This window comes from Liolophura sinensis, chromosome 2 (genome assembly GCF_032854445.1).
Source record: "Liolophura sinensis isolate JHLJ2023 chromosome 2, CUHK_Ljap_v2, whole genome shotgun sequence".
Classification (NCBI taxonomy): Eukaryota; Metazoa; Mollusca; class Polyplacophora; order Chitonida; family Chitonidae; genus Liolophura; species Liolophura sinensis.
In genome coordinates, this window is record NC_088296.1 from 10,162,971 (window position 1) to 10,187,764 (window position 24,794).

Here is a 24,794-nt window from a genome sequence, read left to right on the forward strand (position 1 = left end):
TAGAATAGAAACCTAGTTGGGGTGAACAGACTACAGACAAACCTTAACCTCAGACAAATCCTAATGTCAGACAAACCTTCACGGAAAAAACATAATCCAATACAAAAGTTTACTTGTGTTAAACCTCTGATACACCTTAAATCTGAAGCAAGCCTTACGCCGTAAACCTTAAACCTCAAGGAAACTTTAACCCAAAACAAACTTCACCATGACAAAGCTCAAGCTGAGACAAACCTTAACTTCAGACATACTTTAACCTTCCGACCAGCCTCCGACAAACCCCGACTTCAGACAAATCTTAAACTGCAGACCAGCCTAAAACAGCACGACTTCAGACAAATCTTAAACCGCAGATCAGCCTAAAAAAACCCGACTTCAGACAAATCTTAAACCGCAGACTAGCCTTCAACAAACCAATTCAGGTAAATTTTAAATCTCAGATTAGCCTCAAACAAATCATGACTTCCGAAAAACCCTAACCTTAGACCAGTCTAAAACAAACGATGACTTCAGACAAACATTAACCTCAGACAAGCTTCAAACATTCGATGACTTTAGACAAACGTTGAGCTTAGAAAAGCTTTAAACAAACCACAACTTGAAACAAACCTTCACTTCAGACCAGCCTCAAACAAACCTCGAATTTAGACAAAAAGTTCACCTCAGGCAAGCCTAAAACAAACCATGACTTCAGAAAAACGTTCACTAGAGGCAAGTTTTGCGCGTGGGGCAGCGCTTATGATACATGAAGCATAATAATGCAGACATATGTCATGACCCAGCTTTATTTGTATTTATTATATACTTAGTCTTTTATATGTAAATCCCACCAGAGGGTTCCATATACTTCTTGACAAAGGCATCTTTCTTGGAAACTTGATTTATGTATTTATTTACCTAATGTTTTACGAAATAACATTACTGTTATTAGGACATTAGGAATATTTCACTGATACGATGACGGTCAGTATTTTGGTGGAAACAAACTTGCCATAATCCAGGGGAAACCCACGACTATCCGCACGTTGCCGACAGACCTTCCCACGTAGAAAAATTGATTGTGATCAAACCTGAATACACCTGGTAACTTTATGACAGAAAAATTATTTATTTAATGTAAACTACAGTTTCACAGCTTAAGTGTACGGGCTGGGATATTCACGTTCACAGAGGTATCAAACAGGTTCTTCTTAAAGACAACTTGCCCTTAATCAATGAGGTAGCTTTGTTCGATTCCAGCCTCCGCCTGGTCGGCTGGTATGTTTGGTACCTCAATAACTAAACTTACAGGGCTGACTGGGTGTCTTTGGGTGTTGGGCTAACGTCACTGTAGTTGCTTACGTCACTGTAGAAGTGTATAAGTTGCTCAGCTAAGGGCAAAAACTGAACAAGAAAAAAAACACTCTATACAACTGATACCATTTGTTTCTCCTGTCTTAGCTCAAACATTTCCAATTTTGTTTTAACTCACCAGAAATACATGTTGCCGTCAGAATGACCAGTGAAATCAGAATGTGTCCCCATCGTCTTGGCAGCCTTAGAGATTCCATGATTGTCTGCTGTCACAATTATAAACAGGACTATACCTATACAGCCTGGTCCACACAGTTAAGCTTTTAGCTATATGCGCACCTATGTGTATGCAGTCATGCAGAAGTCGGTATACATAAGCCTTTGTGGTTATGCTTCCTTGTTATGTCAAAAGCAAGCCCACTGCTACTGTGAAGGTAAGTCACGTGGCGTCTGCACTCTATCTGTGTGACCCAGCTTTGCATACATACGCCTGTGTGGTAGAATGTGTGGTGTGATCTGATATGACAGCCATATACAACATTATAATAGGCATAGTTCTGCTTAAGCAGGGGCTGGTGACTCTGTGCTCACTGTGTTAAATTTAATCACCACATTGGAAATATTTATTTATAGGACTGGGGTTTATCGCCGTATAGTCAGTATGAATGTGTTGTTGATGTATATTAGGTACATCAATAATTTTATTAGGTAAAATTTAGTTCGGAAATAACCTTTGTATATTATTGTGATTAGGACAAATAACATATGGTGAAATATTGGCATTTACATAATGTAATATATTTACATGGTTGTCCCAGGATAGTAATTTATGGCCTACCACCATGGAACACTCATCACAAAGATTTCCAAACAGTATTTTGACTATAGCTTATTGTCAGAGTTCATTATAGTACCACACAGTGATAGCTTAGTAGCTGTGGGTCTGCCATGGTCCTATGCCACTCACAAGGCGTGTCACTAACACAGGTTAAGAGTCAATTCGTCGTATTCTAGTGTCTTTATCCTCGGAGTTACTGAAGTTGTAAGATAGGATGTAGAGTTTGTGGGTGACACATGCGCAATTCGGGCAGTCCAAGATTTCTCTTCTGTCTGAAAAGTGAAGGAGAACTGACTGGATAATACTGTCACACAGGCAGTTTAGGTTGTTGATTTACTTCACTATTTCTACCATGCTATTTTGCACCTAGTTGAATATATCAGAATTTCGTCTGTTTTTGACAGAACAGAAAAAGGTTCGCCCAGTGTTACATACCACCCCTCGAGAGGGAATCAAGGTAACGAAATGCTGTGATTTCGCTTCCAGCATGCGTAGCTAAAACAATGGTGGCGATGGTAGGTTGATTTTTTGACATGTTGGATAAGAAAGTGCAAGGTACGAGTGATGGTACAGGTACCAGGCGAAAGTAATGGATTATATATTTGTGAGGTTCAAGTTGTCAAATTTACTACATGAATAGTAAGGAAATACATACGCTCAAGTAACATGTGGAGACCTGTCACTCACTAATTTGCTCATTCAATTCCCTAAATCAACAAGGGAGATAACTTTTAGTGTCAGTGGTTGTAATTGTTACCCCTGTGCTATTCCGAAGAACCCCACTGAAAGTTGGCCGTCCGCCTTTTATACTGTATTTGAAGTCAATATTTTACCGGCTTGAATGTTAGCCTTTGCCTTGACTATTTTAGGAGTTACTATCTGCCTGGGTTACGTCGACAGGGCCAGTAGGCCTATATAGAGTGTGGCATGTCTGTGGAACACAAAAATATCTTAGGAATCGCCCAAACGAGCGGGGAATGGAACGCAACATCATTGGTCATTGGGCGTTAGACCGGCCAGTATTATGGTGGGAGGAAACCGGAAAGACCGGGGGAAACCTACACCATCCATAGGTTGTTGGCAAACTTACCAACGTAATCCTGCTTCGTAAGGAATCCAGTTTGGTTGCGTTCCACTAGCTGTATGCAACTGTTACAATACAGCAATCGTTTTCAGTCAGTTAAAATGCTGTGTCAGATTTGTGTATAAAGTTTCGCAAACGTTGCTCGTACGTGCTTGGGCCTCCTCGCTTATGGCCTCGGACGGGGCGACACTGTCACGTGTAGAGATGTCAGAGGCAGATCCAGGTCCCTGATCAACCGCTGACATTTCAGGTTGTGTCAGAGTTGTGTATAAAGTTTCAGAGATCTCTGGCGTACTGGCAGAGGTGTAGATTCCACTTGAAGGGTTGCTTGGCCGTGCCAGGGCCTCTTCACTGATGTTCTAGGGAGGGATAGTACTACGGGTAGAGACGTCAGCAGCAGATCCAGGTCCCTGATTAGCCGCTGACACTCCCGGTTCTGGAACAGCTCCATAGTCTGTGCCATAACTGCGTCTGGTCCTTTCCGGTACTGGCAAACCAATGACATTTTGATAGGAGTGGTCTGTGTTATGGCTTGTTGTGGGGTTCCTTGAGCTCATATTTCTCCTGTAATACAACGGATTTAGCACATATTCGGCATTCATCATATTTATTCATAAATAAACAATTTCTTACGTCCAGGCGTCGTATTAGAAATCTCTATGTCAATTGCTTGAATAATGAACATGACAGATCAGTAATTTTTTTAACAAAACTTTGCGCACATCCCTTTCCTCACCTGGAGACAACAACAGCTAGGGCGACCACAGCCAGAAGAACCACTCCGCCTAAACCTACTGCCAAGACCGATCGTCAACGTTGAGGAATCCGCGGCTGTAGATGCAGCTGCGGCTGTAGATGGAGGTGCGGCAGTAACAACTGAAACGTAGTGAACATCAACAACTCAGTTTATGAGATTCTTGATGACTGTTTAGCACAGTAGTATTTAATCCACAACCTATTATAATGTTACATATTTTATTAGGGAACTGAGAATAACTTCAATAGCCGATAAAAACATGCAACAGATTTATGCATGGAAGGAATCAGACACAGTGCGAACAGAAATACCGCACTTCGTCAGGCCGAACTACCTAGAGGCGGGGCTGATGTCATGTGGTTTCTGAGGTAAATTGACAGGAGACCGCATTTCACCGCCTACGTGTGACCATTTACCAGCTATCACACTGCCGTTGCTGCTCTTGTTTTTCTCTTAGTATTGGACGTCTAAATTACAATCCTTGTTCATGTACATGTAATCGACCCAATGTAGTGACCGGAATAATTACTCTGTAATTCGTTAGGGTATCAAACCACATTGCACTGTGGGTGTGAAAAGATCTACGGACAACCGCCTGAATCTGCCTTTTCTTCCGCTGGTCCTTTGTACTTGCTTACCCAGATTGCATCCCACCTCTTCACTCTCTCTCTGTCTGTACCCCACCGCACACGCACACGTGTAGTTGCCCTCCGTGTTTACACAAACGGAATTGTCACCACATATGGTTTGATTTTCGGTACACTCGTCAATATCTGTATGGCACACGTAAAACATAAGCTTACGTAACAACTACACCTTTATATGTAACCTGTGTCTTATATGGTGTTCATTTTTCGTTTGTTGCAAGCATACCTAACAGCTATGAAATCTGCACCTTTATCTCTCAACGAATACTACAGTAATCAGAAAAGAATATGTAAATTTCAGAGTAATTATAATTGGTTTCATCATCTGTATATAATATTTTCGAGCGCTAACGCTGCGGAACTATTTAGAGACAGTGGTGATACCGTGTCTCTTCATTGTTAATACAATACTATCAATGGAGTCACCACAGTCATCACTCTGTAGCTGAGTTGAGATCACGTCTTCGGCATGATGCGTTAGTCAGGCAGCATCATAACCATGATGATACACTGTATGAATGAATGGCTAATTAAGGTCTAACACTACCTTGTACTGTGGATATGGACAAATCTACGGATAACCGCCTGGATCTGCCCCCTTTAGTCCGTTGGTACCTGATACTTGCTTACCCAGATTGCATCCCACCTCTTCACTATCCCTCTGCCTGTATCCCTCCGCACACACGCACGTGTAGTTGCCCACCGTGTTTGTACAAACGGAGTTGTTACCACATATGGCTTGATTTTCGGTACACTCGTCAATATCTGTATGGCACACGTAAAACATAAGCTTACATAACAACTACACTTTTACATGTAACCTACGTCTTGAATTTTGTTCATTTTTCGTTCGTTGCAGAAATTTGCACATTTATCTCTCAACAAAATCAGTAAACAGAAAAGAATATGGAAATTTCAAAACAATTATAAATTAATTTATATGACACATTAGATGATTAAGTGGATGACTGGTTAGGGACAAACCATCCCTCCGAACACGCGCACCTGTAGTTGCCCACCGTGTTTTCACAAACAGAGTTGTTGCCACATGATAGATGATATCAGCTTATTCGCCAGGAAGTATTAACGAAACCATAAATACCAAGACACGTGAACATACAAAAGTGGAAGATTGGTTGTAAGCAATTAAGCTCTCATTAAATGTTGGGAAAGTAAAAATAATTATTGTAAAACAGTCCCGAAAAGGTTTACATCTGATACTTCCAACATGTTTATGGGGAAACCATTAAAGTAGTGAATGTCGTCATCTGCCTTGGTATTATTTTGAACCAAAGTATCTAGAAATATCGGACATTTGACATATTAAACACAGTGTTAATAAAAAACACTCTTTATACTTTATTATTGCATGACATTCTATTTTATAACTTGTTATGGGACAATTCATTTTCAACATAATCTCGGTTTCGATAGTAATCTCGTTGGTGCAGCTATTGTATAACAAATTACTCCCCACGCCTATTTTCCAGCATGCAACTTGCTTTTGAATAATTATGACGTAAGCCGACGCAATGAGTGTCGAAACTAAGCTTATGGAGTATAACATCATGAATTAAAAAAAGTAACGGAATTGTCCTTGTAATAATATGGACGTTCAACACGGCAACGTGTAGAGCTTGGATTTGTTAGGTGTCACTGTCTAAAGGCAATTTTTGTAGCAAATATGACTGATTTTACAGACACCTGAATATAGGCAACTCTCTAAAAGAAATAGACTACAGTTCAATCCACACTGGCTTCCTCTCCGATCTTACGTGGGAAGGTCTGGCAGCAGTCTGTGGATGGCCATAGTGTTGGCGGCCGTCGTGTGAGTGCGGCGAGTTTAAACATGAATCAAATCAACAAATGAATGTTAAATAAACACTGACAACCGCTATTCCTTCTCCAAATATGGGCTATTACTCTATCCAGCAGTTTAAAACATACTGATGTCGTATCCATGGAACTACAAATTTTTAACATTTGCATGTTAAATCAATTTACTAGTGTCGTCCATGCCCGTAAATCAATTCATCATCCAGAACAACTACATGTCAATTTTAGAAATATTTTTACACGGCAAATTGATATATACAGTTATCCGACTAGAACTTTAAACTACAATGTTCATAATCAATTTATTGCATGGGCTTTTTACAAATATTTAACAAACTTCCACAAATAAAACCGTGGCAGCTCAAGTGTAAACCTGATTCAAGCCAGTGTCCTTTGTGGGAGAGCCAGCTGGGTACCCCGAGAATCAAAGCTGATGACTGATGTAAAGTATTACTCACCTAGACACTGTCCTTTAGCAGACCTGTGTGCTCCAGCTGACGAAAGACACACATTTCTTATACCGACCTTTTCACATGTGGTGTTGACAGGACACAATTCCCTTCGAGTATCACATGTTTCTGTTTTACAACGAAAAATGTTCAGTAAATTTTTGCACGAACAGGACCCCGTTGCACAAAGTTGTGTTGACCGCCACAGAAAAGTATGATGATTTCACAAGTATTTCTGTTGTACAGTCTACACAATCAATTCCGCGGCAACTCTCGTGCATTATGATTGCATCTATACGCCCATAACGATATCTTTCGTTTTTCTAAAAGATTGTAAAGACAATTGCAGTATTGTTGTTGTGTATCTTATTCTTTGTAATCTGGGCGAGAGCTATCTATTATGTGAAGTAGTTACACAGACGTAAACTAGGATTTGCCGTTAATTTACGCAGAAAAAACATTAACGGTGGCAGGTTTTCATAGGCACAATCGGGTGTGGGTGTGTACAAGAGGGTACAAAAACGTACACTTTTCCTTTTTCTAGGAGAAGCAGCATTACTATATTATAGATACACTGTTAAATTTGTGTATGACCTTTACTCACGAAGACAAAACTGAAGCGAACTTCCTCGAGGGGATATCAGGATATCTGAGTCTTCAGTACAACCACAAACACCTTGTACACATGTCGCCCTGTATCCACAACGCCCTCTACATCCGTCAGCTATAAAATCTGTGAAAATTAACAGAAACATCAGATCAAATTTAACCAAAAGAGAAGTAAATACAAAGGAAACAAAATAAAATTTATTCCTGAGGGTTAAAACACATTTCATACATGTTATTAGTTAAGTGCGGTAATCATTGGATCAAAGTTTTACTGGGAACTTAGACGATTATACCAGCGTGTTGCGTGCGTTATACGAGCTGATGTTTTGTCGAGATAATCAATATTTTGACAAGCCCACATTCAACATATGACGGCTACCTTTTCACAGCAGTTTTGTCGCTGTGCCGATAACGTAGAATAACAGCTAGTTATTTTCAAGTTTGCAATTTAATGCTCTTTGAAAATTACCAGCCCGGATAGCACAGTTGGTAGAGCGTCCGCTTCGAGACCGGTAGATTCAGGATCAGTCCTTGATTGAGTCACACCTAAGACCTTAAAAGAGGAAGCTGTAACTTCCTCGCTTGGCGTTCAGCGTGAGGGGGATAGTGCAAGGACTGGTTGACCCGTATCAGTATAATGGCTCGGGCGGTGCGGCTTACTTGCCTTCGGTAAGTCGTCTCAGTGAAGCAGCACTAAATAAAAGAGCGGTGGAAATTCGTCCTGCAACAATTAGGCACATTACACGTACATGCACCCTAAGGATTCCTTCGTCGTCATATGACTGAAAAATTGTTGAGCACGACGTTAAGCCCCAAGCACTCACTCGCTCTTTGAAAATGTGACGAAAAATTTTTTGCACTTATTGTTGTTGTCAACTGCTTTATTTAAAAAAAGGCATAAAAATTTTATACGATTAGTGCCCAAAGTTATTACCTGATCATAAGTAACTGTCCTTGTATGTATTGTTAAGTTGAGTGTAAAAAAATACTCAAAAATGTGTGCATTAAACTGAGTAATGCGGCACTTAAAATCATTAAATAATGAGGCTGGTTTTATGCATTTTCCCTGGCAACACTCGATAGTCCGAATTACATTACAAAAGTTCAGTCTTTAAGAGCTACCAGAACTTCGCCATTTGGTCGAGTGCTAAAAAAGCTATAAGAGCGACAACAAAACAAGCATGTCAAATTTCATCACGAAATGGTTTGCTTTTCTGCATATGGTTGTAAAAATACGTCATTAGATAACCGTTCAGTTATTTTTTTTCAAGTGTCTAGAAGATTTGACCGTCAGCAAGGCGGGGATTTACAGCACAAGAAAAAAGGACTTTGAAAGGGTTCAACAAAAACAACCGTATGTGTTCTCGCCAGCTGTTTTTCTACAACGGCACCTGCACACAAGTTATAATTTTTATAATTAGAACCAGTAACTAAACCTTTAATGAGACGTGTATTCTCCACAAACGTCTTGCCCAAGCTATTGGCCATCACATCCATTCATGACTCCGAAGGTATACACAAAAAATGTTCAACGCGTGAGGGTGTATTTGTAGGAAGGTGTGTTTAGTATTATGACGGTTGTTTATGGTTTAAGGGGAATAACTCCCACCGCACAAGTCAGGCGGCTCTGTGCAGGATGTCCGACAGTGTGCCGCCGTTAAGCAGTTGTTCCTGTACAACCTGTCTTGTGTCTCATTTCGGGTGAGTTAAACCTTTTCTGCACGCAAATGATGTAAACAATGAATATATAAATGTTCTTGTAACGTATCTGTTCAGTGTGAAGAATTTTACAATTTAATTAAGTACGAGCATGCTTCAACGTACTCAATTGGAGTCCTTTAAGTGTTAGCCAGCTGACGTTTTAGTTTACGAAGTCTGTCGTCAATGTTTCTGTATCTGCGCTACTTTAGTGGTGGTCAACATCTTACTTCAAGCTGTGCCATCTTTTATTGGCTGCCTCATCTTTCTTGAAGATGTTGATGAGCTCATTGATGTCTGTAAGCCCTTTAATTACGGTCGTGTTTACCTTTCTGTGCCATTCTTCCAAGTGGTGGGTTGTCCTGGGTTGTCCGTTGTCACGATGATCCCATACTAGTCGGGGAAAGCTCCCCTCCATACAGGTCTGGGTCACGTAGTCCACCAACCTCAGCGGAAAAAGTGGTTGCTTCACTCATGATTTCATTCCGTATATCCTCAATGTGGTGAAGGATGAGTACTTGAACTACGGTGATTTAGTACAAAGTTGAAAGAGTTCTGAGTCGGTTTGGTATATTGTCTGGAGACTTCTGTACCGTCTCCAAATACATTGGTATAGTGAAAATAGCATCCGCTCACTTCTGCATCGGATAAGACTTGACGTATGGCGTTGTGCGCGACAAACTTGCAGTCAATTTGGAAGCGTGATACCTCGAGTTTGATGTCGGATGTTTTAGGTGGCAAATATCAGAGGTTCTTAATATATATCTTAGTTGCGCATTGATTGCAGCTGTCAACATATCCAACGTGGCCATACAATTCAATGCCATGAATATACAGCCCCAAGCCTCGGCTTAAGCGGAATTAGACACAATCATGAACCAGAGTGACAGTGACTGTAACAGAAACTGTGATGTATAAATAGGTCATAGTTGATTTAGGGCGAGTGTTGCCTTAATTCTGATTTGTGAGTATTGGTCAGTCAGAAATATGATGCCTGTGTGCATAGTGTAGTTAATTGTGGTCAGTTTTGTTACGTCTTAGCATAAAAGTGAGTTTCCTCTGTTCGATTTAGTTTGCTTGTTATAGGAAATTGCTTAGTAACTGAAAATATTGAAATGTTGTTGTGGTTTGTAATTTACAGTAAACGGAAAACGAAATATGTATTCCAAGGGAAATCAGTGTATAGTAGGGTGAAATGTGCACAACGCGTGATATTTGTATCTGACAAAACTGAACTACCTGCCTTATACTTTGGTTATGTAAGTGCAGGATGTTGATCAATGTGTTGCCGTTAAACTGTATGTCCTGCCCTGTGTCTCATTTGAGTTATCTCCCCCTTACATGTTCTTTGGGCGTTTTTAAAATGTATTTATGTTTGAACATTCATTTATCAAATGAAATATTCTTTGTTTGTACTTTTGATCGTTTTAGTATTTTTGCTTGACAATTAACAGACCCAGCATAACCACTGTCATGCACATAGGGAAGCTGTCCTCAAAGTAAAACTCTCTGGAGAAGAGAATGTCTCGTCACTTTCAAAGGGGGTACAGAAGGACCAGGAATTAAACCTGAAAGGACTGTTTTGCCTACTTAGAAACGGTCTATTTGTCAGGAGCCATGGGGCCGTTGTCGGCAAGTTAATGGACCTGATGAAGCTACGGGGAAAAGGCGTCCCACACGCCACAGACTGAGCAGAGTGGGGAAAAAACACCTCCAGAAATTGTGTATGAGGTTATTTTTCAGATGGGCTAAAATGTTCTTTGATCCCTTTTGTAGAGGTAAGAGAGGCTAAGTGGTACGCTATCCTAGCGGATGAAACAACAGACATTTCCAGAAAGGAACAGTTTCATATTTGAAGGTACGAGGTGCAGGAAGAGTCTCTAGGATTTTTCGAGGTGCCAGATATATCTAGCAACGCAATTACAAAGGCTCTAAAAGATTTCCTTGTAAGATGTAACCTTGACCTTCCGGGAACAAGCCTATGATGGGGAGAAATTCGGGGTGTAGCAACTCATATACAGAACAAGGCTACATCAGTTCACTGTTTAGCGCATTGCATCAATATATGCCTTCTCGGACTACGAACTTTGATATGGAATTCATGCCTGGAATATTCATTGTCTGCGCGGCATCATTAAAAACTGATGACCGCTTCTCTCTTGTGTGTTACCGGCTTTATTTCTTATTTGTATTATTTCTTACATACCTTTGTCTTTGGGAGTTAGTGTTAAACGTTGTCTTGGAAATGGATATTGCGATTATCGACTTGGAACGCCCTTTAGGAACTACGAATGGTATAGGAATGTCGGACTTAACGGTTATATTCAAGATGTGTCGCGGCAAAGTAAGCCTATGCGAGATGCCCTGGGCCTAGTATTTGAGACTTTAAAACTAACAAAATTTTCACCGAAGCGATCAGTAATCCTTTCACAAATGCTACACGATTTCTCAGACCACTTTGTCCAACAGGTTTGCCTGTCAGAACCGGATCCTAGAGTGACACCTCCAATTACCAAGCCACACTGGACACTATGGTGGAAGTCAGACTTCACATAATAGATATGGGAGACGTGCCAGCGGACAAGCCGCTCTAATGGATAAGTTCAGCACATTTAGTCGATTGAAGATGGCTTACCATATTTTCGTTAGAGCCGAACAGCTATCCACCAACCCACAAAGTAAAGACACTTCTGTCCAAAGCGCCTTCAAAACTGTTGCCTCGTTGGAGTCATTTTACAAGCAACAACGTATTGACGATGAGTTCCAGAAGTTTACAAGCAAGTTGTAGCTGAATCGGAGAGTATCACACACAGCCCAACAATTGCTAGAAAGAAGGTCTCACCAAGAAGAATCAACGATGGTTCGGCACATCTCCTTTTCCACTTTAGTGGCATCTACTCTGTGACTTGGAAAGTCTTCTGCGGGCAGCAAAGTCGTATGGATCAGACGTTGTCTTAGAACGCCTCAATATCCAGTTGAAAATGCTACCTGACCTCTTCTAGCCGGAGACCAGTGTCTTTAGAATAACCCACATAAGGATAATTTGCCGGGCCATGTCTTCTTCGACCACAAAGAAACTTTTTTCTGAAGTTTATAAGCTCGTGAGGCTGTACTACTCCGTTCCCGTCACTTTAACCTCAGAGCGCACCATTCAGTGCTTAGACAAGTGAAGTTACCTTCGGTCAACAATGAGTGAGTGAGTGGTTGGGGTTTAACGTCGTACTTAACAATTTTTCAGTCATATGACGACGAACGAATCCTTAGGGAGTATGTAATGTGCCTCCTTGTCGCAGGACGGATCTCCACCGCTCATTTATCTAGTGCTGCTTCACTGAGACGACTCACCGAGGGCAAGTAAGCCGCACCGCTCGAGCCATTATACTGATACGGATCAACCAGTCGTTGCACTATCCCCTTTATGCTGAACGCCTAGCGAGGAAGTTACAACTTCCTCTTTTTTAGAGTCTTACGTGTGACTCGACCCAGGATTGATCCTGAATCTACCGCTGTGCTTTCCGGGTCAGGCGGTCAGTAATAAGTCAGCAGAGGCACAATACTCTGATCTGCCATGCTACGAAGGACCGCACAGGCAAATTAGACCTGCAAGCAATAGCTAGAGAGTTTTAGCGAGCAAATGACTCTCGTAAAGTTCTTTGGTGTCTTCTTAACACGAGAAAGAGTATTTTGAAGCCAAATGCAGATGCAGTCACTATTTTACTAAAGACCTTTTTGTCGAACTCATTAAAATTGTCCTTTGTCTTTGTGGGATTCAATTTAACGGAAAATTTTTTTCGCACAATACTGTCTTAATTTTTGTTGAAAGATATTTAATTGAATACTTTGTACTTCGGACACCCGTAGTGACTGTAGTTTGAAAAGTAAATGTTGAATGAAAAGTTAAAAAACAAAGTATGGAAAGCGATTAGGGCATTAGTTCTCCATTATTTTGTGGATGGATACGCAGAGGTTTTATATTTCGTCTTTCAAATGTTCAAATGCGTGTAGGTGAACATAGGAGCCCAAAGCTGCCGGGCTTTCCCCAGGACAGTCCCCTGGTTGACTGAATTAGTGGCCTCCCCATTTTTTCGTTTGCTTTTTCAGCCACTGCAGCTGTATCCAAACTGTATGTGCCCTGTTTGGCCAAGAGTCTGTGTTCTGAAGCAAGAACGGCGACATGGATGTATGCTTCGAAACAGACATTTATATACCTGTCGTCAACCATTAAGGACGTTTGATGTCACGTATCGCGAGGCCAATTCCCATATTGGATTACTTATCCAGCACAGATCCTACAGTCAAAAAGTAAGTACCATGTAAATAATTTCATGCAAAGATCCGAAATATAAGAGCAATGGCACTAGCCTCTCAGGGAAGAATCCTTCATTCCGAAATAAGATGCCATCTGATTTGCCTGCGAGGTTCTAGAGTAAATTGAACGATGCTAACAGTCCGTCCTGCGGCAGTCTTGCGTACAGGTTTTGACAAAATCCAGGTGAAGGCGATTTGAATTTTGGCAAGGATACACAGTTCATTTTTCAGCTATTGCTTTCTGCAGAGTGGGACATTGTGGGACATTGAGACAGGTAATGTGTTGTTCATTACGTGTCGATAGACGATAAATCACGATGGTCCATTCATGTAATAGCTATTGCAGTGTAATCTCAGACATGACAACGTGTAATTTTCCGCTCTGCTTTAAACAGCATATTGAATGTACCCTATCAAACTGACTGCAACAGACGACGAGCAAAACGGATTGCATGTATGTGTGTGTGTGCGTGTTTGTATGCTTGGGGGTTAAGCTCGAACTAAACAATTATGACTGTTATACACTGTGTCTTCGTGAGGCAGGGCAACAGTTGCTGCCAGTGAAGTGTCCACGCCAAAGACACCAGAGATGATACCCCACCCAGTCACATTATACTGACACCGGTCCAACCACTCCTTTTTTTGTTGAGCGCCAAGTGAGGCAGCTTCAAGTAGTATTTCTTTGGTATGACCACACCCGTGTCTGATACCGGATCTAGCCATTAGGTCGCGACCAGACATAATACGGTGTACATTTTAGCACGGCTTGGCGTACTGAACTGGTTGTTGATATCACTGCAAGAGCGCAACATCTTGAATTGCTGAACCCCACGTGATCTGTTCATATCCAATGAAGGGAAGAGGTTATACATGCAATAATATGTATTATTATGGGGACGAAATTCAAACTTAGAGCAGTGTGGAATATTGTTGTGTTATCAACAAGTATCTCAATCATGAATGCTTTAATCATATATTGCATTCATTAATCGTTTAATCGCTTCCATATTGGGGTAGCACTCACCTGCACATTCTCCTGTAGATGGCGACCTCTCTTTAGGTGAACACTCTCACAACTGTTCAAATGATAGGAATGGTTTGCTCCTCCAGAACAGGATTACCTGCTTACACGTAGTTTTGCCGGGACACTTTTGATTTTTAAGCTTGCAGATCTCTGTTCAAAGACAATGGTATTAAGATAGCTTTCTCTTCCCAGTGGAATGCTTTTTTTCTCTAAGAACGAGGTAGGGTGTCTATTGCTCACGTGTCAGATCACGTCTCATGTTGGAATGTATCACATAACAAACCTTTTGATTTATTTATATAATTTATTTTTCACGTCATACTCAAGAATATTTCACTTATAAAACCACGGCCAGCAATTTTGTGTCAGCTAAACGGACAGAACCCTGGAGAAACATGCTATTGCAACTGCGACGAACGTAAGAGTTTAAAATAACAAACAGATTTTGAGATATACCTGGCCAGGGAGATAGCAGGTGAAAATGGCGATGTTCATTACGCATGGCAAGCGCAACTTGCAAAATTTCTTCCAATGGTCAGACTGTGATGGAGCAATACAGTCTACAGGGCGAGGACTTGACTTGCTCAATTCTGGAAATACTCGCTATCTGGGTTGTTAAATTGTGACGAACTTGTTTTCACATTACATTTATTATTACATCTATTTCTTTACAATATTAAGTCTTGCGAAAAATTGAAAACAAATTTTAAATACAGGTAGCATCTATTTATGTGATGACAGCGGTCAGCATTTTTGCCCGAGGAATCCAGGTAGATCCTGAGAAAAACGCACGACCGTGCCCAGGTTGTTGACAGACCTTCCGAAGATGAAGACAGCATGAGATGGAGTTGAAAACACAGGTAGAACCTAAATTAGCTTTGGATTAAAATGACATGACAATTTGCATGTATTTTAGAGTATTAACGACAAATTCTTGAACTTTGTGTTTTCAAAATGTAGCAAGCAGAACTGTAAGAATACTAAAGTTTTCTATGGGGTTGGCTTACTTAGACAGATTTGACAAGAACTAAAATTTCAAAGTACGTGAGTTTTCTTCCTTACGGACAGCTTTTTACGCAACAGTTCTTCCATTTAAATATTGCACACACATATAATTATTCCTAAAGCAAAATCTTAAAACCATTGAGTAAACAGACAGCATTAAATCCAATTTTAATTAAGTACACTATATCTTTTTTATGCTGATAACTTACTGGAACAAAACAGCACATTACTTCTAGGCACACGTCAAAACCAGCATACCCTTGATTACAACGACATAAATGGCATGAATGTACGTGTATTTTAGAGTATTAACGACAAATCCTTGAACTTTGTGTTTTTAAAATGTAGCAAGCAGATCTGTATGAATACTGATGTTTTCTATGAAATTGGCTTCGACATACATTTGACAAGAACTAAAAATCCAAGCTGACTTCTTTACTGACAGCTTTTTAACAGAAGTTTTTGCAAGTAATCAATGCACACACATATAATTATTCTTAAAACAAAACCTTAAAATCGTTGAGTAAATATACAGCATTAGATACAATTTTAATTATGTGTAAGAATTATAACTGTTTATGCTGATTACTTACTTGAACAAAATGGCACATTACTTCCAGGTACACGCCTTAAACCAGCATATCCTGGTTCACAATGACAAAAAACACCCTGCGCACATGATGTCCCATGTCCACATATTTTCCCGCCGCATTTCATAGCTTCCATACCTATAATAAGCACAAGGGAAACAACTAAATCAAATCAAAGCAACATATTACACAAGCAAAAAGAAGAATTATTAGTCAAATAAGTAAATAAATCAATAATACAATGACTATTTCTTTATTATCACTGAAGAAAGCCCAAAACACGTTCCAACATGTGGGCTTGTGGTTTGCCACTAATTATACGTTTACATGAAAAGTAAGCTGGGGTAAAATAAAAGATAGCTGGAGTAAACTGACAACAGGCCGTGTTTCACCGATTACGTGTCAACAATTGCCAACCATTACACTCGTCGCTGCTCTGGATTTACTCGCTGCAGTGTACTTTAGTGTGATCTTTTATAGTATCATATAACATATAGACAATGTATTTCTGTCCTGTGATTCGGAGTGAGCCTTTCTTCTTTGTCTATGTTTGTGATTTTCTGGGATACAGTCGAAAACTAAATTGAGAGATTTAAAGCCAAGTAATTTCAATGGCCTGTAAATCAAGAGGTATAAACACTTTGTAAACTATGTAATCTGCAACAAACTGTAACCCCAGATATGCTCATTCCGTTGTGTTTTAGCTAACAACCATCTGCCTAAGTAGCACAAGAGATCCCGCCCGTTGATGAATAGCCTTACAAAAATCATTGATTTATTTCATTGCAATTTTACGTCCTACTCGAGAATATTTCACTTAAACGAAATCATCGAGTCATCGTGTAAGCTTCGGGATGGCATAAATGTGGTTATGGAATTGCATGTCCTAGCCACTTGCTTGGAAGCCACATGGGCTTTACTCGCAACATGTCTCGATACGTCGGACTTCCCGCCATGTCGAATAAATATATCAATCGAGCAATAAGAGCAATACGCAAAGTGCTCTCCTTTCTCTGACGGATCTATGCCTGGGATTGCCGCATACTTGGCCAGGTACTTCTGAGAGTTACAAACTACTTTGTTGTGTCCTGCCGGTGAAGTCCCTTCCTCATGGGCTTTTCTTTTCGTCGCCATTGTTTAAGTCAACTGATTAACCTCGTTTCCGTCAACATATCGAAGAGGGTCTCGTGGGTACTCGAAATTATTTCTCAACCAGAGCTGGACAGTGAGTAGAAATTACGACTTTCGACAACCCCATTCTAGACTCTCTATACCAGGTCAGGCCACCTCAGGCCACCTCAGGCCACACAGTTACTTCTCAGAGAGGATCGAGAGGGTACTGACGGTGACCCAAGCCACATGTACCGATTAAAGCCTGTGCTGTGCGGTCATTCAAATGACAATTATTTATTATATTATGAGCTTCATCTGCCCTTATCAAGAGGAAAGGGGGCACCATTACCCTTCAATATACCCTTACAATAGCAGTGATATACACACAGCATTATAGCATTTGTTCTTGATCTAAGGAACAGTGTGACCTGTACCCATCCCATGAGACCCTCCTTCCTCCCAACAGACAGATAGCAGTCTCCCTTCCCAACATTGTTTAGCTGCCGCAACAAACGTGGTCCTGATCCCGCCTATCAAATGCGTGAAAATATGTTCTGGGCTGCAGAATGACTCCCACCTGTTTATATGCAGGCAGTTTACCTTAATTTTATTTCTAAATATATGGATTTAGAAATTGCGTAGAGTGTTAAATGCCTTGCGTAGTTTTAGATTTATTTTGGCGATTTCTACTGTTTGGCGTATTTGCGTATTGGGTAAAACTTTTGTGTATAAAATACGCCAAAATACGCAGGGTAGGCAGGTCTGGTGTACGGTAACAGGTAAAACATGTAGCTGCTAATGTCAATACACAAGTTTTCAGATCGCTCCGTTAAGGTCGACAAAGACGAAAATACACTGTACACAAACGAGGAAATTTTGTTCACCTGCCCTAGCTCTAACACGATTACACTACAGGTATAACTTACCTGGGACACATATCGATGTCAGAATGGCTAATGGAATCAGAAACTCTCCCCAGCGTCTTGTGGGCTTCTGGGATTCCATGAGTGCCTGCTGTCAGGATTCCTACAAAGTGGGCTCTTATCTGGTTCTTCACAATTACAAACCTAGACAGCCGGATCCACACCTATAAGCTTTTAGCTATGTGCGCGGGTATGTGACGGTCCTTATGCAGAGGTCGGTACACATGAAATTTAAATGGGTCGTCGGCTTTGTGATGGTACTTCCTTGTTTTTTTTTTCAAAAGTAAGCTCTCCGCTGCTGTAAAAGTCTGAAATCCCCTGGGAACTGTACTTTTGTTACTGCAAGAATTGACACAGGTTCATATTTGGTTTAAGTTAAAGGGCGCGTCACAATATTGTTGGGGCTAAAACGTCCTCAGTGTGGTGTCCTTGTTGACATGTTTGCCCCGTGCTGCAGAACCTTTGCAAATTTATTTACTGTGCTACAATGACATTACTGACTTTTTTATACTCGTTCCTGATAACGTTTCTTATGACCAATGACGTCTGACAAATTGTAAGTACCATCACTACATTTTACCCATTTATGTTTCCTTCTAGGGACTTCTAGCCTGAGTATTTAGCTCGTCATTTTCGAACTGTATCTAATACCGCTTAACCTGGGACTAGCGGCCATAGAGGTAGCCATGCTCATTACATCTGCATGATGCCTTTATAAACAGTTGCAATCAAAGGACGACTGAGATACCTTGTTTAATTGTTATTTGACATGGAACTCATTCATGGACTACGAATTTGAACTTTGATATGGAAATCATACCTGGAATATCCACTGTCTGCCCGGCATCATTGAAAACTGATGACCGCTTCTCTCTTGTGTGTTACCGGCTTTATTTCCTATATGTATAATTTCTTACATGCCTTTGTCTTTGGGAACTAATGTTAAACGTTGTTTTGGAAATGGGTCTTGCGATTATCGGCTTGAAACGCCCTTTACGGACTACGAATGGGATACGAATGTCGGACGCTTATATTTAGAATAGAACCCTAGTTGGGGTGAATAGACTTCAGACAAACCTTAACCTCAGACAAATCCTAATGTCTGACAAACCTTCACCTAAAAAAAACATAACCCAATACAAAAGTTTACTTGTGTTAAACCTCTGATACACCTTAAACCTGAAGCAAGACTTAAGCCGTAAACCTTAAACCTCAAGCAAACTTTAACCCCAAACAAACTTTACCATGACAAAGCTCAAGCTGGGACAAACCTTAACTTTAGACATACTTTAAACCTCCCACCAGCCTCAAACAAACCCCGACTTCAGACAAACCTTAAACTGCAGACCGGCCTCAAACAAACCAATTCAGGTAAACTTTAAATCTCAGATCAGCCTCAAACAAATCATGACTTCCGAAATACCTTAACCTTAAACGTCTCAAACAAACCATGACGTCAGACAAACCTTAACCTCAGACAAGCCTCAAACACACGATAACTTCAGAAAAACGTTCGCCTCCGACAAGCTTCAAACAAACTACGACTTGAAACAAACCTTCACTTCACACCAGCCTCAAATAAACCTCAACATTAGACAAAAGTTCACCTCAGGCAAGCCTCAAACAAACCATGACTTTAGAAAAATGTTCACTAGAGGCAAGTTTTGCGCGTGGGGCAGCGCTTATGATACATGAAGCATAATAATGCAGACATATGTCATGGCCCAGCTTTACACGCATTTATTATTTACTTAAGTCTTTTATATTTAAATTCCACCAGAGGGTTGCATGTAATTTTTGACACAGGTATGTTCCATAGAAACTTGATTTATGTATGTCTTTGATTAACGTTTTACGCCGTACTCAAGAATATTTTACTTATACGATGACGGTCAGTATTTTGGAGGAAACAAACTTGCCATAACCCAGGGGAAAACCACGACTACCCGCACGTTTTCGGGCAGACCTTCCTACGTACAAAAATTGATTGTGATCAAACCTGAATAGACCTGGTAACTTTATGACAGAAAAAATATTTATTTAATGTAAACCTCATGTTCACAGCTTAAGTGTACGAGCTGGAATATTCCCGTTCACAGAGGTATCAAACAGGTTCTTCTTAAAGACAACTTGCCCTTAATCAATGAGGTAGCTTTGTTCGATTCCAGCCTCCGCCTGGTCGGCTGGTATGTTTGGTACAGTAATAACTAAACTTACAGGGCTGACTGGTTGCCTTTGGATGTTGGGCTAACGTCACTGTAGTTGCTAACGTTACTGTAGAAGTGTATAAGTTGCTCAGCTAAGGGCAAAAACTGAAGAAGAAAAAAAAGTCAGAAAAATACACTCTATAGAACTGATATCATTTGTTTCTCCTGTCTTAGCTCAAATATTTCCAATTTTGATTTAACTCACCAGAAATACATGTTGCCGTCAGAATGACCAGTGGAATCAGAATCTGTCCCCAGCGTCTTGGAAGCCTTAGAGATTCCATGATTGTCTGCTCTCACATTTACAAACAGGACTATACCAATACAGCCTGGTCCACACAGTTAAGCTTTTAGCTATATGCGCACATATGTGTATGCATTTATGCAGAAGTCGGTAAACATAAGCCTTTGTGGCTGTGCTTCCTTCTTGTGTCAGAAGTAAGCCCACTACTCCTGTAAAGGTATGAAGTCATGTGTACCCTACCTGTGCGACCTAACTTTGTACACATACGCCTGTGTGGTAGGATGTGTGGTGTGATCTGGTAAGAGAGCTATATACGACAATATAATACGCACAGTTCTGCTTAACCCGGGACTAGTGACTGTGTGTTCACTGTGTTGAATTTAATTACTACGTTGAAAATATTTATTTATTTATAGGGCTGGTGTTTATCGTCGTACTTAAGAATATTTCACTTTATATACGCTGGCGGCCAGCATTATGGTGGGAGAAAAACGGAAATTGCCCTGGGGAAACCCACGACCATCCGCAGGTTTCTGTCAGACCTTTTCACTTGCAGCCGGGGAGGAAGTCAGCATGAGACGGACAAGGGCTGTTAGTGACCGAATTGATGAGAGGCTTCTGAGTCATTTATTTTGAAAAAATGGTGATGAATGTCAGATAAAACTATGGTAGGTTTTAAGTAAAACTCTCAGCTGTTCGACAACATCTATCATTTGAGCCATCGGAAATTAGGAGATGTGTCGTTACGATATGAAATTGCCACATAAACAATGACAGTGTCTTTGGTGTCTTTCTAACTCTCGGACTAAATGATGTGTGAACCGTTTTGGTGGCCTAATGGTGAGAGCGTCTGCGTCTGCGTCGATCTGGGGTCAAACCCGGATAGGACCAAAGACTTTAAAAATGTACTTGTTGCTCTCGCCCAAGGCGCTCAGCGTTGAAAAGGTAGAGCAAGAAAACAGGACTTGTTGGCCCGACCTCAGTATGATTTGACTGGGTGTCATATCTAGTGTCTGCGGCATGATACTTCATTGGCGGTATGGACTCGTCCTGCATCGAGTAGACACAGTATATGTACACACACCTAATGACTCCTAATGGTCATGTGGCTGAAAAGTACGACGTAAAGCCCAAGCTTACAGACGTACATATAGGCTGCACACAAACCATGACCCTAATATATATATATATATATATATATATATATATATATATATATATACATATCAGACTTTACATAGTGAATTTTCACAAAAGTGTAAACAGAACAAAAAGTTCCTACTCATAATGACTCACAGAACACACTCACTGGATTATAAAATATCTGTAGAAGTTAATAAAATCTCTGAAAGAAATCCGAATAGAGTCATACCTGTTTCATGACTTACACCTCAGTAATATTGGATGGTACTACATCGCTTGGCGTTCGGTTTACACGAGTAGACCACTGGTCGGTCAGGTGTCAGTAAAATGTAATTTCGTGGGATGTAGTGTTTGATGCCTCCGGCATGGCATTGCAGTGAGGACTGCTACAGGGAGACACCGTCGTGATATGGATGCTCTGTAGCGGGACACGTGCGATAACCTTACTAAAGGGAAGTGACTGAAAGTCAGTGTTCTAACGTCAATACGTTTATTATATTATGCTCTCCGGTCAAAAGTGGGAAGGTCCATCAGCAACTTGGGGATGGTCTTGGGTTTTCCCGGGGCTCTTCCCGATTTCCTACCACCATAATGCTGGTCGCCATCGTATAAGTGAAATATTCTTGACTACGGCGTAAGACAACAATCAAATAAATAAATAAATCAATATATTTTGGAGATAGACAAATTTATTCGCATCTGCATTGCTGTCAACAAGTGATGACCCGCATGTATATATAGTAGCCCATCGAATAGTATGACTCTCATTGATGTCACATCGAATATTGTAAATCATATTGATGTCTTTAATATTATTTAGAGACAGTCAGTATGAATGTGTTATTGATGTATATTAGGTAAATCAGTAATTTTATTAGGTAAAATTTAGTTCGGAAATAACCTTTGTATATTACTGTGATTAGGACAAATGGCATATGGTGAAGTATTGGGATTTATATAATGTAATATATTTAGATGATATGGTCAACTATGTTGTCCCAGAATAGCAATTTATGGCCTACCATCATGGAACACTCATCACAAAAAATTCCAAACAGTATTTTGACTATAGCTTATTGTCAGAGTTTATTATAGGACCACACAGTGACTGACACAGTACTGTAGCTTAGTGGCTGTGGGTCTGCCAGGGTCCATGCCACTCACAGGACGTGTAACTAACACAGGTTAAGAGTCAATTCGTTGTGTTCTAGTGTCTTTATCCTCCGAGTTACTAAGGCCGTAAGAGAGGATGTATTCGCAACTCGGGCTTTTGAGTCTATGATTTCTCTTCTGTCTAAAGAGTGAAGGAGAACTGACTGGATAATACTGTCACACAGGCAGTCTAGGTTGAGGATTCACTACACAATTTCTACCATGCTATTTTGCACCTAGTTAAATATATCAGAATTTCGTCTGTTTTTGACAGAACAGAAAACGTTTCGCCCAGTGTCATTTACCACCCCTCGAGAGGGAATCAATGTAACAAAATACTGTGACTTCACTTCCAGCAAGCGTAGCTAAAACAATGCTGGCGATGCTAGGTTGATTTTTTGATATGTTGGAGAAAAAAGCCCAAGGTACATGATGGTATGGCATGGTACAGGTACCAGGCGAAAGTAAGAGGATATATATTCTGAGGTGCAGGTTGTCAAATTTACTACATAAATAGTAAGAAAATAAATACGCTCAAGTAACCCGTGGAGACCTGTCCCTCACTAATTTGTTTCATTCAATTTACCTAAATCCATAAGGGAGATAACCTTAGTGTCAGTTGTTATTCCGAAGAACCCCACTGAAAGTTGGCCGTCCGCCTTTTATACGGTATTTGAAGTCAATATTTTACCAGCTTAAATGTTAGCCTTTGCCTTGACTTTTTAGGAGTTACTATCTTCCTGGGTTACGTCGACAGTGCCATTAGGCCTATATAGAGTGTGTCATGTCCGTGGAACACAAAAATATCTTAGGAATCGCCCAAACGAGCGGGGAATGGAACGCAACATCATTGGTCATTGGGCGTTGGACCGGCCAGTATTATGGTGGGAGGAAACCGGAAAGACCGGGGAAACCTACACCATCCATAGGTTGTTGGCAAACTTACCGACCTAATCCTGCTTCGTAAGGAATCCAGTTTGGTTGCGTTCCACTAGCTGTATGCAACTGTTACAATACAGCAATCGTTTTCAGTCAATTAAAATGTTGTGTCAGATTCGTGTATAAAGTTTCGCTAACGTTGCTTGTACGTGCTTGGGTCTCCTCGCTTATGGCCTTGTACGGGTCGACACTGTCACGTGTAGAGATGTCAGAGGCAGATCCAGGTCCCTGATCAACCGCTGACATTTCAGGTTGTGTCAGAGTTGTGTATAAAGTTTCAGAGATCTCTGGCGTACTGGCAGAGGTGTAGATTCCACTTGAAGGGTTGCTTGGCCGTGCCGTGGCCTCTTCACCGATGTTTTCGTAGGGAGGGACAGTACTACGGGTAGAGACGTCAGCAGCAGATCCAGGTCCCTGATTAGCCGCTGACACTCCCGGTTCTGGAACAGCTCCATAGTCTGTGCCATAACTGCGCCTGGTCTTGTCCGGTACTGCCAAACCAATGACATTTTGATAGGAGTGGTCTGTGTTATGGCTTGTTGTGGGGTTCGTTGAGCTCATATTTCTCCTGTAATACAACGGATGTAGCACATATTCGGCATTCATCATATTTATTCATAAATAAACAATTTCTTACGTCCAGGCGTCGTATTAGAAATCTCTATGCCAATTGCTTGAATAATGAACATCCCAGATCAGTAATTTTTTTTACAAAACTTTGCGCACATCCCTTTCCTCACCTGAAGACAACAAGGGCTAGGGCGACCACAGCCAGAAGAATCACTCCGTCTATACCTACTGCCAGACTGATCGTCAACGTTGAGGAATCCGCGGCTGTAGATGCAGCTGCGGCAGTAACAACTGAAGCGTAGTAAACATCAACAACTCAGTTTATGAGCTTCTTGATGATTGTTTAGCACAGTAGTATTTAATCC

At 40.8% G+C, this 24,794-nt stretch overlaps 1 long non-coding RNA gene across 1 annotated transcript; it reads right to left on the reverse strand.

Moving 5' to 3' along the window:
* Window positions 1-5,177: 5,177 nt before the first annotated feature.
* LOC135462650 (uncharacterized) lies at window positions 5,178-18,297 on the reverse strand. Its single transcript, XR_010443459.1, has 6 exons — window positions 18,178-18,297; window positions 16,142-16,276; window positions 14,544-14,693; window positions 7,509-7,637; window positions 6,914-7,033; window positions 5,178-5,384 (listed from the first exon to the last, which is right to left on the reverse strand). It is a non-coding gene; the product is annotated as an uncharacterized LOC135462650 (long non-coding RNA).
* Window positions 18,298-24,794: the final 6,497 nt, after the last annotated feature.